Source organism: Sus scrofa, chromosome 14 (genome assembly GCF_000003025.6).
Source record: "Sus scrofa isolate TJ Tabasco breed Duroc chromosome 14, Sscrofa11.1, whole genome shotgun sequence".
Taxonomy (NCBI): Eukaryota; Metazoa; Chordata; class Mammalia; order Artiodactyla; family Suidae; genus Sus; species Sus scrofa.
Window position 1 is genome coordinate 129586257 of NC_010456.5, and position 13861 is coordinate 129600117.

The 13861-nt window shown below is 38.8% G+C and overlaps 1 protein-coding gene across 4 annotated transcripts in view; it reads left to right on the forward strand.

Moving 5' to 3' along the window:
- Positions 1–13861, forward strand: part of INPP5F (inositol polyphosphate-5-phosphatase F) — a 93948-nt gene that overhangs the window by 8663 nt on the left and 71424 nt on the right. The gene's annotated exons all lie outside the window — the stretch shown is intronic.

A 13861-nucleotide genomic window follows, 5' to 3' on the forward strand; every position in this document is an offset into this window, starting at 1 on the left:
TAATTAAATCCCATGCTCTGTTAGGATGACTCATTTTCCTGTTGCTGTGAGACCCTTAAAGAAACTGCTCTCATTCACAAAAAAATAAAAGCATTCACTCCTGTCTGCTTTCTTTGGTAAGCCTGGTTGAGTGAAGTGCAAGTGGATTTTAGGTCAGTGTTCCTTGTTTTTTTCCTTTTACTTCATTTTAATCTAGGATTCTTTTACATTTAACCTTGAATTTCTTTAACGTCATAGTGGGATTTTTAAAGGTACATTTAAAGTATTAATTTTTCTTTATGAAAATGTATGAGTCTTATTCTTTGAACCTGCTTTTTACTTATATTGAACTTCAAATTCCATTTTCTGCAATAGTCAATATAAACAATTTGAAACAGTCCTAATATATGACTGAAATGTTCGGACATTTTAAATGTGCTACAGTGCTTTTAATTTTAGTAGTTTGTGCGTATAATGTTAATGATGTGTCACAGTATCATTATACATTGCTTTTATGCCAGATATAAACATTCTACTTCCTATTTCTGGCATAGTAACCATCCCCTCTCCCAGGCAACAGCTGTGGTGGGCAGACCAAAGAGTTTGGCAGAGTTTCTAGTTAGCTCATCTCCCTCTGGGCATTTGTGCTCCTTGACTTCCAGGATTCATCTCTGGTAGCTATTGCATCCCCCCTTTGCACCTTTCAAATACTCCTTTTTCTCAAAGAAACAGCCCCCTGCCTCCACAACTAATTTAGTATTCTATTTCTTTCTCTTTCCAAATAATATTAAGTTAAAATTCTGTAAAGTCATTTATTTACTATTTCAACAAACATTTATTGAAGTTCTGTCTGCTGGTCATTGTGCCAAGGCAAAGAGGTGGATAAAACACTGTCTTTACCCTAGGCCAGGTAGTGGTCCAACAAGGGAGAGAATACACAGGAGTCTGGAGTGACAGATTCTGTGACTGAGCTATAAGACTGAGTTCTGTGGGAGATTTGAGTTGGAGATTTGAAGTTCAGGGTCTCAGTTTTTTTCTAAGACGGTGAAAATCTGTTTTTCTTCATAATAAAGAAAACAGGAAGAAAGATGTTCTTTCATTTTTTGGCTGTTGTGTCTCTGTCATGCAGAAGTTCCAGGCCAGGGATCAAACCCAAGCCACAGCAGTGACAACGCTGGATCCTTAACCACTAGGCCACCAGGGAACTCCAGAAAGATGTTCTTTATTTGATTCTCTGAAGTTTCTTCCAGCTATAAATAATCTGGGATTGGTTCTTATTAAGAGTGGAAAGCCCTGGAAGACACTGTCTGTGTAAGTAGTGGACTTTTATGGAATTTTTTTTTTTTTTGTCTTGCCAGAAATAACTTTGCATGCACAATGCCTTGGGATCTAATTAGGTACTCAAAAAAAAAAAAAAAAAAAAAAAAGAATGATAGTGCATAACTGTCCAGACTGAAATAGTACAGGTTCTGCATTGTACCTCCCACTCCTTAGGATACTCTGCTGTGACCCTTGTTTGATCTAGGAGCAGTTCTTAATTTGAGGCCAATTAAAATGGCAGATCCTAGACCTGATGGTGGGTTGGAAGGCAGAGCTTTTTGTTGGTAAGGACTTATGGTGGCAGACTGATTATATAGACAATTCTGGATGGAAGAGAGTAAATTTTGAACAGTTTTCAGGAAAAGCTAGGAAATTATTTACCAACAGGGACAAAGCTTGCATCTATTTTTATGATCAAAGTGCTAATTTTATGCATCTCTGTTACGAGCTCTAAAATGAGTTATGGAAAAATACCAATTATTAGCTCACTTGTGCTGTTATTCAGCTCTCAGAATTCTATTTCTGAAAGTTATATCAAAGGACAGTTTTGGGGAGAGCAGAAGGTGAGTGGTACATCCTAACACATTGCTGTTTCTTAGGTGATGCATTATGAATTTATTATCCAGAGGTTTATCTAATTCTTTGAACTGGTTATATTTTCAGCTTCTTAAGGTAATGAGTTTGGAAACTTGTAATTTAAGCTGCATTTCCCTTCATTTAGTCCCAAACCATGTCTTTTAAATCTGTGTCCCCTATACTGGTATTTTGCATGTACTATAAAGTCTTCACCTTTCATAATTTTGTATATTTTCTTTTATTTCTTTTTTTTTTTTTTTTTTTTTTTTGGTCTTTTTTAGTGCCACATCTGTGTTATATGGAAATTCCCAGGCTAGGGGTCAAATTGGAGCTGTAGCTGCTGGCCTACGCCACAGCCATAGCAACATGGGATCTGAGCCACATCTGAAACCTAAACCAAGCTCACAGCAAGGCCAGATCCTTAACCCAGTGAGTGGGGAGCCAGGGATCAAACCCTCGTCCTCATGGATACTGCTGAGCCACAATGGGAACTTCCTCTGTTCTTTTTTGAGTTAAATACTGGGTCTTTCCTGAGATGTGACAATTTGGACTTTATGCTTAAGATAGAGAATCAATTTTTAGTTTGGATAGTATGGAGTTTAAAAACTGATTTCTAATATCCTTCATAATCATGATCAAAACTTTGTGGCTTTCTTGCTATGCTGTAACTAGATCCCTATTTTATGAGAAAAAGTCTAGAAATGCTTAAGATCCCTTTCCTAAGTAGTATATATATCTCATCTTTCGACTATTCTTGGAGATTTTTTTTTTTTTTTTTTTTGGTCTTTTTAGGGCCACACCGTGGCATATGGAGTTTCCCAGGCTAGGGGTGTAATTGGAGCTGTAGCTGCCGGCCTATGCCACAGCCACAGCAATGCCAGATCCTTAATCTATTGAGACCAGGGATTGAACCCACAACCTCATGGTTCCTAGTCAGATTCGTTTCCACTGAGCCACAATGGGAACTCCGGGGATATTTTTTTGAAATGTATTTTTTTATACTAGCTTATGTCAGCTTTTTGCCAGCTCACTATATTATGAGCTTTTTATGCAGTCAGTAGCACTTGATTACATCAAAGAGTTTAAAGCTGTACATGGCACAGGCATCATCTTTGAATCAGGCTAGTAGGATGAAACTAAGCTACTTAACACAGGTTCCAGCTAGTAACATAGAATCACTTAGGACAGTAATTCTCAACCTGGCTGTACATTAGAATCACCTGGTGGAGATTTACAATATACCTATGCCTGGGTTGCACCCTAACCAACAGAGTCAGACTCTCTGAGGGGTGGGGCCCAGGCATCGGTATTTATAATGGTGATAATGAACAGCCAGGTTCCAGGGCCACTGAGCTGGAGTTCGCACTGGGAAAGCAGCAGCTCTGGAACTTTTAAATTGGATTAGCACTAGCTGGCTGAATGGTGGAAAATAATTACTGTTGGAGAGTTCAGAGGAATGTGTATCAAACTTTGCATTTAGAAGATGGAAGCTGAATCAAGTCATCCTTTAAACTTTTTTTCTGACCTTATTAAATTTTGAGAACTGCAAAGTATGGATGAGCTAACCATGCAGACTTTTAGTTTCGGGTTGTAGAACCCTTTTCCTCATCTCTTTGACCTTGGTGTTGGTAATTGTCTTTTCAGAGCAATAATAAATCCCTTTGTCTTTAGCAGGAAATGAAACTTGGGTTTGATTGTTTGTACGTACCCTGGCTTTTTTTTTTTTTTTTGGATACAAGTGAAACTGCCTGTAAACTTCAGCAGCTGTGCAAAACCCAGGCTTGTTCTTGGGCTGAGGGAGCGCCATCACTCTGGGCTCTTGGAATGAGTGACTCATGCTCTCTGTAGGCACACAGTACTTAATCACTTGTTTTCTATGTACCAGGAAGAGGAGGGCATATGAAAATAGAAGCCATATACTGCCAAATGGAAATGTTGACCTAATGGGTCAAACAGTTGAGCTTATGACAAAATTCTTTGGGTGTATGTTATTTTAATGATTTTACTAATTAAAATTTGGCATTATTTCTAAAATGCTGTACTTTTGTAATTTTAAGCAACTCTACCCTTTACTAGATAGGTTTGATAATCCTAATTTTTGTTGTTGTTGTTGTCTTTTTGCTATTTCTTGGGCTGCTCCCACGGCACATGGAGGTTCCCAGGCTAGGGGTCGAATGGGAGCTGTAGCCACCGGCCTACGCCAGATCCACAGCAACTCGGGATCTGAGCTGCGTCTGCGACCTACACCACAGCTCACGGCAACGCCTGATCGTTTACCCACTGAGCAAGGGCAGGGATCGAACCCGCAAGCTCATGGTTCCTAGTCGTATTTGTTAACCACTGTGCCACGACAGGAACTCCCAATAATCCTAAATTTTAAAACCTATTTACAAACTTCAGATATTTCTCTTTGAATTTGTGTGCCATGTTGGAATGTACCTTTTGGAAGAAGGATTAGAAAGCATGGTTTGTTGGAGCAGATCAATTACTTGGCTGTTCTTTGTGGAAGGATGGTATAAGCCCACTGGCCTTTTTCTCCTCCATTCCGATATCTTCTGTTTCCAGAGTATCCACTAATAATGGTGACAGGGTTTTCATTACTAAGCATAGTTGCTGCATATGCCTGGACTGATAGTGTTTTTTATACATGTCCTCCATACAGACACTCTGCTAAAGCTTTTTTATTTGTTTTTATTTCTTTAGTGAAGAGTAACAGATTAAAAATTACACACACGTGCGTGCGCACACACACACACATTTTGAAGTGTCTGTTGTGTGCCAAGTACTATACTAGGCAGGAAAGTCATAGTGGCTCAAAAAGACACACTTAGCCTTCCTTCTTGTGCCAGCTACATAACCTGCTTCAGGCCTTCCTCTGCTGGCTTGTCTTTTGTCTCTACATTGGTGTGGAAAGCTTGTGGGCTCCTGCTGGAGATTTTAAGATAGTTTAAAGTTTCCCAGAATTTTTAGTTAAGTCTTTCATTGTGAGAAATCACATGTTCATCATTTATTATATGTATGGAAAAAGAAATGCTTTTATTATTAAAAGTGCCATATAGAGTCTTGAGTTTTGAGACTTTCTTTAAAAACACTAAAAACTTAAGATATTCATCTTATTAAAAGTTAAAGAGAATAAGCAGTTGGTAAGAAATCATTTTCCAGTTCACTCTTTCATGCTTGCTTCTACTCATTTATTCATTTGGTTCAAGAACTATTGAATGAGTGCCTTCTGTGTATCAAACATATGTGAGGTTGCAGGCATACAGTCATAAACAAAATAGGCCCCAAACTAAATAAACCTTTCAAAGGGTTGAGACTTAACAGTCTGTCTTTTAATTGGTTAGTTGAAACTTTACATTTATTATAATTATTACTCTGAGTTATTTCTACCTTTTTATTCATGCTTTTCATTTATCATACTTTTTCTGTTTTATTTCTATCACCTTTTACTGTCTTCCATTATATGGTATGAATTGTTGTCAGATGTCTTTCTGTTGCTGATTAAAAGTTACGCATTCTGTTTTTTGTGCTTCTATGGTTTCTCAAAACTTAGGACCCCAGGACTTATTTTCACACATATAATAACTGAGGTCTACTGATGTCTGTCTTTTTCCTAAGCACATTTTAACCTCCATTTAGACTCTGCCTCTTCTAAATTTTCCTTCTCTCCAGTGTAGGGGATTTAGAGGAAGGGAGGAAGCTGGCAGCTTGCTTTGCCATTTGGATCTGAATTGGGTTTCTAGAACTGAGACAGGATGCCTAGTTTTGAGCTGCACCAGAGCCCTGTACCTGTTTCACATCCTAAAGAAACAGAATTCCGGGGGCATATCTGAGCACTCAGGTGTTTTCATAAAACCTTTATTACTTTGAGAAGGCTTTTAGTAATTATGGCCTTACTATAAGATTTAATGTAAAAAACATGATCAGTTTTTTTTTTTTAATCCTCTGCTTAAAAGTAAAGCCATATGTAGACCCTTGAAATAAAAGTCTATGGAGAGATTTATTGAGTGGTAGGAACCTGGAATTTTAAATGCATGTGTATTTCCCTACTTGAACTAAAAGTTATTGGACATTTATGTGCCAGACATTGTGCTGGGTACTTTCACATAATTCTTTCATTTAATCCTCGTAACAAACCCTGTAAGTTAGATGAAATTCCTGTTTATGAAAGAGGGCCCCACAGTTGAGAGGGGTTCCAAGACTGGAGTAAAGCTAGGACTTTTCCCTTGGGACACAGAACACTGGCTGTGCTATATCACAGAGTCTGTTGCCTCTGTCCACCGTTCCAGTTCCAGACTCCGCACCAAGCCACCTGAACCTCTAGCTTGGGGCTTGCCCCCTCGTGTATACCCTCTGCATACTGGCCCTAATGTTCAGTCTCAGCTGCAAGTCTGCCGTCTCTTGATGAAGTGGCTCCTGAATTTACTGTCTGTGGTCCTCCTGAGTTGGTCCCTGTGTTTTTTTTTTTTTTTTCCAGCCTCTTGCTCACAGCTTCCTGCTTTTTTTCTTAGGGCCTTAGAGTATTTAACCATTTAGAGGCTTCGTTGTGTTCAATAAATATTTGAGTGCCTGTTATGTGTTAAACAGCCTGCTGGATATGGGGCCGCCTAGGGCTTTTTTCATGATCCGGATGGGGGAGGTCTTGGCCCAGGACAAGGATAGCAGCAGTGGGGGATGGAGAGAAGTGAAACATTCATTCATCAGATATGAGAAGATAGAATCAGTAGGACTTGGTAAGGAAGAAAGCATTTTGGATGTCTCTCAGGTTCTGGCTTGAGCAACTTGGAATGATGGCGGTGAGCTGAACACCCCCCCCCCCAAATTTAAAATGAAGGTGTTTGGCCGAAAAAGAAAAAAAAATTTTGTAGTTGCTGCTGTGGTGCAGTGGGTTAAAAATCCAACTGCAGTGGCTCAGGTCACTGTGGAGGCGAGGGCCCAATCCCTAGCTGGTGCAGTGGGTTAAAGGATCCCAGGTTGCAGCTGAGGCTCGATTGGAACTTCTGTATGCCGTGGATGTGGCCATAAAAATAAAAACAAAATTAAAAATAAAAGTAATTATCCCTGGTAGGAAAACTTATGGTGTTAGAGGTGTGATATAGCCCTGGACTGAGAGTGGGAAATGGGGTTTTGATTTTAACAAGTTGTTAATATTGGACAGTTTACCTCTGCCAGCCATGATATCTTTAAAATAGACCAGATGACTTTAACTTTGCCCTGAACCCTTGCACTTTGCCCTTTAACTTTGTACTGAACCCTTCTAACACAATTCAGTGCAAATTATCTGACTCTATCTAGCCTGCCTTTCCATTCCACGTTATATGTCATTTGTCTGTTCAGCATTTTGGAGCCTGCTATGCACTGGGGACATAAAGCTAAAGGAGGCCAGGTCTCATTGCATTTCCTGTTCTTGATGAGTTTCCTGTTCAGTCAGGGAGACAAGTCAGTAAGTAGGTGCAATAAATCAAAATGAGATGCCATGATAGGAATATGAACAGGGGAGCCCAGAAAGAGAGCCTGATCAGTTCTGCTGGGTGGATGGAGTGGGCAATGTGTCAGGGAACCCCGGTGACCCTTGTTCTGAGTGTTCTGAGTGTGGAATGAACAGCAGGCTGAAGTGGGTGGGGAGCAGCATTCCAGACCCAGCCTGCGCACACTTCTGGATGACTGAAGGAAGACCCAGATGCTGGGGTGGGGAGGCAGGAGGAGGGTGGACAGGAGCCGCCCATGAGGGCCTTTCCCAGGAGTTTGGACTTTGTTTCTAAGGCTCTGGGGAGTAGGGAAAGTAATATGATTAGATTAGCAATGTTCCTTGTTGTATGTTTGGGTTTCTTTCTTTCTTTCTTTCCTCTCTGCCTCTCTCTTTTTTTTTTTTTTTTTAGGGCCAGACCCGAGGCATATGGAAGTTCCCAGGCTAGGGTTCGAATCAGAGCTACAGCTGCTGGCCTGCACCACAGCAACGCCAAATTCGAGCCACATCTGTAACCTATACCGCAGCTCACAGCAACGCCAGATCCTTAACCCACTGAATGAGGCCAGAAAATGAAGCTGCGTTCTCTTGGATACTAGCTGGGTTTGTGTATTTTTTTAATGCCTGATGTATTTCACAATATTAATGCTATTCAAGCTAGACTTTAGGGCAAAGAGCATTATTTGAAATAAAGGTAGTTGTTACATCCTGATAAACACAGCAGTTTTTCACCAGAAAAATATAATAATCCTAAATCTGTATGTGCCTGAAAACATGGTTTCAAAAAACAAAAAGCAAAAATTAAGAAGGAAAAATGAGGGGGAGATACAAAGTATAAGATTTAATTAAAAAAAAAAAAGCCTTCTCAAATTATCAGGTTGAGCAGTCCAAAAAAAGTTAGCAAGTACATTGAGCAGTTGAACAAAATCATTAACAAAATTGATATAATGAGCCCTCATTCCAAAATTAAATAATGTGTTCAAATATTTGAAGAAATACTTTTAAAATCATGACTTGGTGAACAGATACATATATTTGTATGTACCAGGAACAAAGTTTCATGAACTGTTCCTGTTTACATGGTGCAATTTTTCTCTTTTCTATTGTTTCACTTCTGTTCATTGCTGGTGTCATTATTCAAAATTTGTTACCTATGACTGGATTGACACCCTTTTTCTTGAAAATACTGAGTTACGAAAATATACATGCTTTTCAAGCACACACAGAATTATTTACAAACTTTCTGGATTCCCCACACCATGTCAAGCATCTGGTACTCCTCTTGTTCTCCCTCTGTCCTTCCCCTGCTAAAACAAAGATGACTTTGACGCCTATTTTTACTGAGTCAAAGCCATCTGATACATCCATCTGCTTTTCTTCTCCCATTTCTATATTTAGCCTTTTCATTTTTTCTTCCAGACTTAGAAAAAAGTAATACCTTTCCTTTCCAAGGTTAACTTTAACACCTGTACATTTGATTTCATCTTCTTTTTCTTAACTATCTCCTCTGGGTTTTTTTTGGTCTTTTTAGGGCCACACCATATGGAGGTTCCTAGGCTAAGGGTCTAATCAGAACTGTAGCTGCCGGCCTACACCACAGCTTGCGGTAATGCCATATCCTTAATCCACTGAGCAGGACCAGGGGTGGAACCTGAAACTTCATGGTTCCTAGTCGGATTTGTTTCCACTGGGCCATGATGGGAATTCCCTCCTCTGATTCTTATTCCTAGACATTTTTCCTTGACTATCCCACAATGAACTCAGTCTTAATGGGCTTAACTGGTTCTCTTTCTGGACCTCAAAGATTATCAGTGACTATTTTAGTCATTAGACCGCAAAACTTGGTCATTTTTAGTTTTTTTCTGTTTCTTAAGGTGAAAATTTAATTTTCTTGAATGGCTGATTATTCACATGGTTCAAAATGTCAAAGGTGCAAAAGGGTACTCTTGAGTTAAGACGTTCTCATCCATCTTTTCTCCCAGCTGCTGTATACCCTGCTTTTTCTGCCTTACTTGAGGTCCTCATCTTCTCCCTCTCAGGAGAGGATAGATGTTTCAATGTCATTTTCAAATTTACCCTCTTCCTGTCCTTTGTGTAGCTTCCTTGGATGTGTTTCATGTTAATTTCCTTTTGTACATTCTTCACCTACTGTTTACCTTTCTCCCCAAGCTGCAGTGCCCTTTCAAGCAGGTCTTGTCAGAACCTCCTAGTTCCTTTCCTTACTCGCAGTCTCCACCTCCTTTCAGTGCTGTCAGCTAATCCCAGGCTGCAGTCTTGTTTTACTTTTGTCATTACCTGCCAAGGTCTCCAGGAAGTAAGGCTCATTTATCTTTTATTCAAGTCTCTCAGTTTACTTTTTTCCAGTCTTATCAATTCAGATCTCCACTATATTCATTGGTCTTTTGATCTATACTGTTTGCTCTGTTATTTTTACATCTTCTTAGCCTGATAACAGTGTCTGGTTTCTGGAAGGTACTTGATGTTTCACCAGTGAAGGGACAGATTCCAGAACAACGCTTGTACTTTATTTAATCTGCCTTATTTTTCTTTCTGATTTCCTTATCCTTGAAGTTCCACTTCCTCTGTGTAACTGTCCCTGACTGCTTTAACTCTTTTTCCTCCTTCTCCATATTCCTAGAGCTCATGTGGTAGCCAAGGGGTAGAGTCTTAAAACTGTGGTAGTTCATCAGAGGTTAGGGTGGGGTTTTGGGAATCTGGAGCGCTTTCCTTAGCAGGGCCTTCTGTGTTGGCAGATTTTGAGGCTTGGCCTGCCTGACAGGGATTCAGGGTCAATATTTGAAAAGAAATCAGGGAGTCCCCATTGTGGCTCAGTGGAAATGAATCTGACTAGGATCCATGAAGACACAAGTTCAATCCCTGGCCCCACTCAGTGGGTTAAGGACCTGGCATTGCTGTGAGCTGTGGTGTAGGTCGCAGATGCAGCTCGGATCCTGTGTTGCTGTGGCTGTGGCATAGGCTGGCAGCTGAAGCTCCGATTTGATCCCTAGCTTAGGAACTTAAGTGTAGTCCTTGAGTGTAGTCCTAAAAAGACCAAAAAAAAAAAAAGAAAATAAATCAGGGTACTTTTAGTCTGTACACAAACATGAATTCCAATGGAGTTAAAGAGTTAGATTTTTATAAATTAAAAAAGATGTAAAAATTAATAATTGCTAATGGGTAAGGAACAACTTAATAAGTGAAAAAATGATTTGTATAAAAATTTTAACCCTAAAATATTTACAAATATGTCAAAGAATTGATGTCTTAATACAGAAAAAACTCATAAATCAATAAGGAACATAAAAAAAGTTAGACTATATGAATGAGAAAAATCATAGAAGAAACACAAGCAATAACACATTAGAATTAAATGTTTGTGAAAAGAAATTAAGCATCATTTAGGCAATGGATGCCATCAATTAGCAACATTTTAAAAAATTCTAAATGATAGCAAGCATAAGCATTTTCTTTTGCTTCTGGCAGAAATCTAACTTGATGTATATATAACCTGTGTAGAAAGCAATTTAGGGAGTTCTAACCGTTATGGCTCAAGCTAAGGACCCAGCGTTTGCTCAGTGGGTTAAGGATCCAGTGTTGCAGTAAGCTGCAGTGAAGATTGCAGATGCCGCTCTGATCCCGGGTTGCTGTAGTTGTGGCATAGGCTTCAGCTGCAGCTCCAATTCAACCCGGGAACTTCCATGTCCCACAGGTGCGGCCATTAAAGAAAAGGAAGGAAGGAAGGAAGCAATTTGGGAATATTTGAAAGCCTTAATTTTTTAAATGTTTTCAATTACTAATTTCATTCCTAGGAATCTATCATAAAGCTGTTAATTAGGGAGGCAAATAAAATATTTGTGTAATATACATCATTTATTGCAGTTTTTTTAAATTGAAGCATAGTTGATTTATAATATTGTGGTAATTTCTGCTGTACAGCATAGTGATTCAGTTATACATAGATATATTCTTTTCTAAAATGGTTTTACAGGATATTGACTATAATTTCCTGTGTATTATAGGAGACCTTGTTATTTGTCTGTTTTCTTTTTTTTTCTTCTTTTTTGGCTCCCTGCAGCATTTGGAGTTCCTGGGCCAGGGATCAGATCTGAGCTGCAGCAATGCTGGATCCTTAATCCACTGTGCTGGGCTGGGGGTGGAACCTGCATCCCAGTGCTCACAAGATGCCACCGATCCCGTTGTGCCACAGCAGAAACTCCTATTTATCTATTTTTTATATATTTTCTATATAATAGTTTGCACCTGATAATCCCAAACTCCCAATCCATCCTTCCACCACCTCCTCTCCTCCTTGGCAACCATATATCTGTTCTGTACATCTGTGAGTCTGTTTCTATTTTGTAGGCAAGCTTGTTTGTGCCATATTTTATATTCCATATAGAATTGATGTCAAATGGTATTTGTCTTTCTGACCTACTTCACTTAATATAATAATCTCTAGGTCCATCCATAGCTTCAAATGTCCTTATTTCATACTTTTTTATGGCTGAGTAATATTCCAGTGTGTATACGTACCACATCTTTTTAATCCATTTGTCTGTTAATGGACATTTAGGTTGTTTCCATATCTTGGCTGTTGTGAATAGTGCTGCTGTGAACATTGGGGTGCAGGTATCTTTTTGAATTATAGTTTTGTCCGGATATATGTCAGGAGTGGGATTTCTGGATCATATGAAACCCTATTTTTAGTTTTTTGGGAAACTTCCATTCTGTTTTCCATAGTAGCTGTACCAATTTACATTCCCACCAACAATGTGCGAGGGTTCCCTTTTCTCCACAACCTCTCCAGCATTTGGTATTTGTAGACTTTTTAATGATGGCCATTCTGACCAGTTATTGAAGTATTAAGAGGGGAAAACTGGAAATCACTTAAATGCTCAAGATCAAGGAAGGGCTTCCTTAAGTGGAAAATTAGCCATGAAATTATGATTTTGAAGAGAATTTAAAAAATGTGAGAAAATGGTCATGAAATATTCTAAGGAAAAAGTTAGCATGTAATGCTATTTGGCAATATTGTAATTGGATATGCACACAAATATATGACCTGAAATGTAACAAAATAATGGTATCTCCAGGTGGTGGAATGAAAGTGACAAATTATTTTTTTCAATTTTTACAGTGTTACTTTTGTAATAAGAATGCATGTTACTTAAAATGCAAATACTGTCTTATTGATTAGTTCCATATATAGGTTCTGAGGGAGGCACCGAAGTTGGATGGTTAAGAGTACAGGCCATGAGTCATGCAGACCTGGCTTTGAATTGCAGCTCTGCCTTTGATCCACTGTGTGACATGGCCACCTTTTCTAAGGCTCCAGCTCCTCATCTGTGAATTGGGATTCTAATATCTAACTCATAAGAGCTGTCAGGATTAGAAATAATAACAGCCTTTAGAAAAAGTTAATTCCCTATTTTACTTTAATTCTTGTATTAAAAACAGAGAAGTCAGCGTTTTTTTGCCTCCCATTGAATATATCATTAACAACAAAGATGTTCAAGAAACAATAATCAAAACGAGTGAATTTGGAGACTAAACTATTAAGTCTTCTGTAATTACCCATGAGTTACAGATTGATTATAAAATTCATTAAAATAGAATTTAAATGGTAAGAAAGAATTAAAATGTGATTTTAATTTTCTGCTAAGAGAAATATTGTTTTCATTCTTGCTGATCTTTTCCTTCTGTTGAACCCATCTCTAATGTTACCTTTATTTCCATAGACATAATAGCCTTTGTAGCCACAAGAGAATTAAGCCCTAATGTCCTCAGGCATCCATTGTGTGTGATGAATTAGCTTCTCTTCTGTGTGTCTAGAATGGTACAAATTATGTGCCATCCTTGAGAGAATTGAGGAAATTGTCATCCACATCATTGTCTTGTTCTGTGGTTCAGGACGAGGAACCCTGATAGGATGCCTAGCACATAGTAGGTGTTCAATAGAAATGGAAGTAATTTCTATTATTTTTGCCATAGGAGTCCCACGCAAAAGCAGTGGTTTTCTGGATTTCTTTGCTTGGTGATAGCTTCTTTGGGAAAGGGTATTTTCCAGAGTGTGATCCAGTAAGTGAACATCTCTGTGGTAATCTCAAGCCTTATCTTTGGATCAGGGACTGGCCATGGCAATAGGATCCTGGATAACTTCTGTGGTTTGCCCTCTTGTAGTGTACCAGCCTCCTTCCTCCACTGCAGGGCGCCAAAGTACTGCCTCCCATCTGAGTAGAGTTTTAGAATGTTAGTTATCTCTCTCCCCATAGTTGTCCTTGTGTTAGAAACTCTATTCAAGCCTCGGATTTAATTTTTTTTTTTCCTGCAGATTGCTTGATAGTAATGCATTCTGTTGGGTGTTGATAACTGCTGTTTTGGGATGTTGATCATCTTTAAGTATACTGCTAAAGATACTTTTTTAAAGATCATCTTGTGACATTTCTGTGACATTTCTTTTATAAAAATTTTATGCAGTTTTTAAAGGTTACGTTGCATTTACAGTTTTTACAAAATATT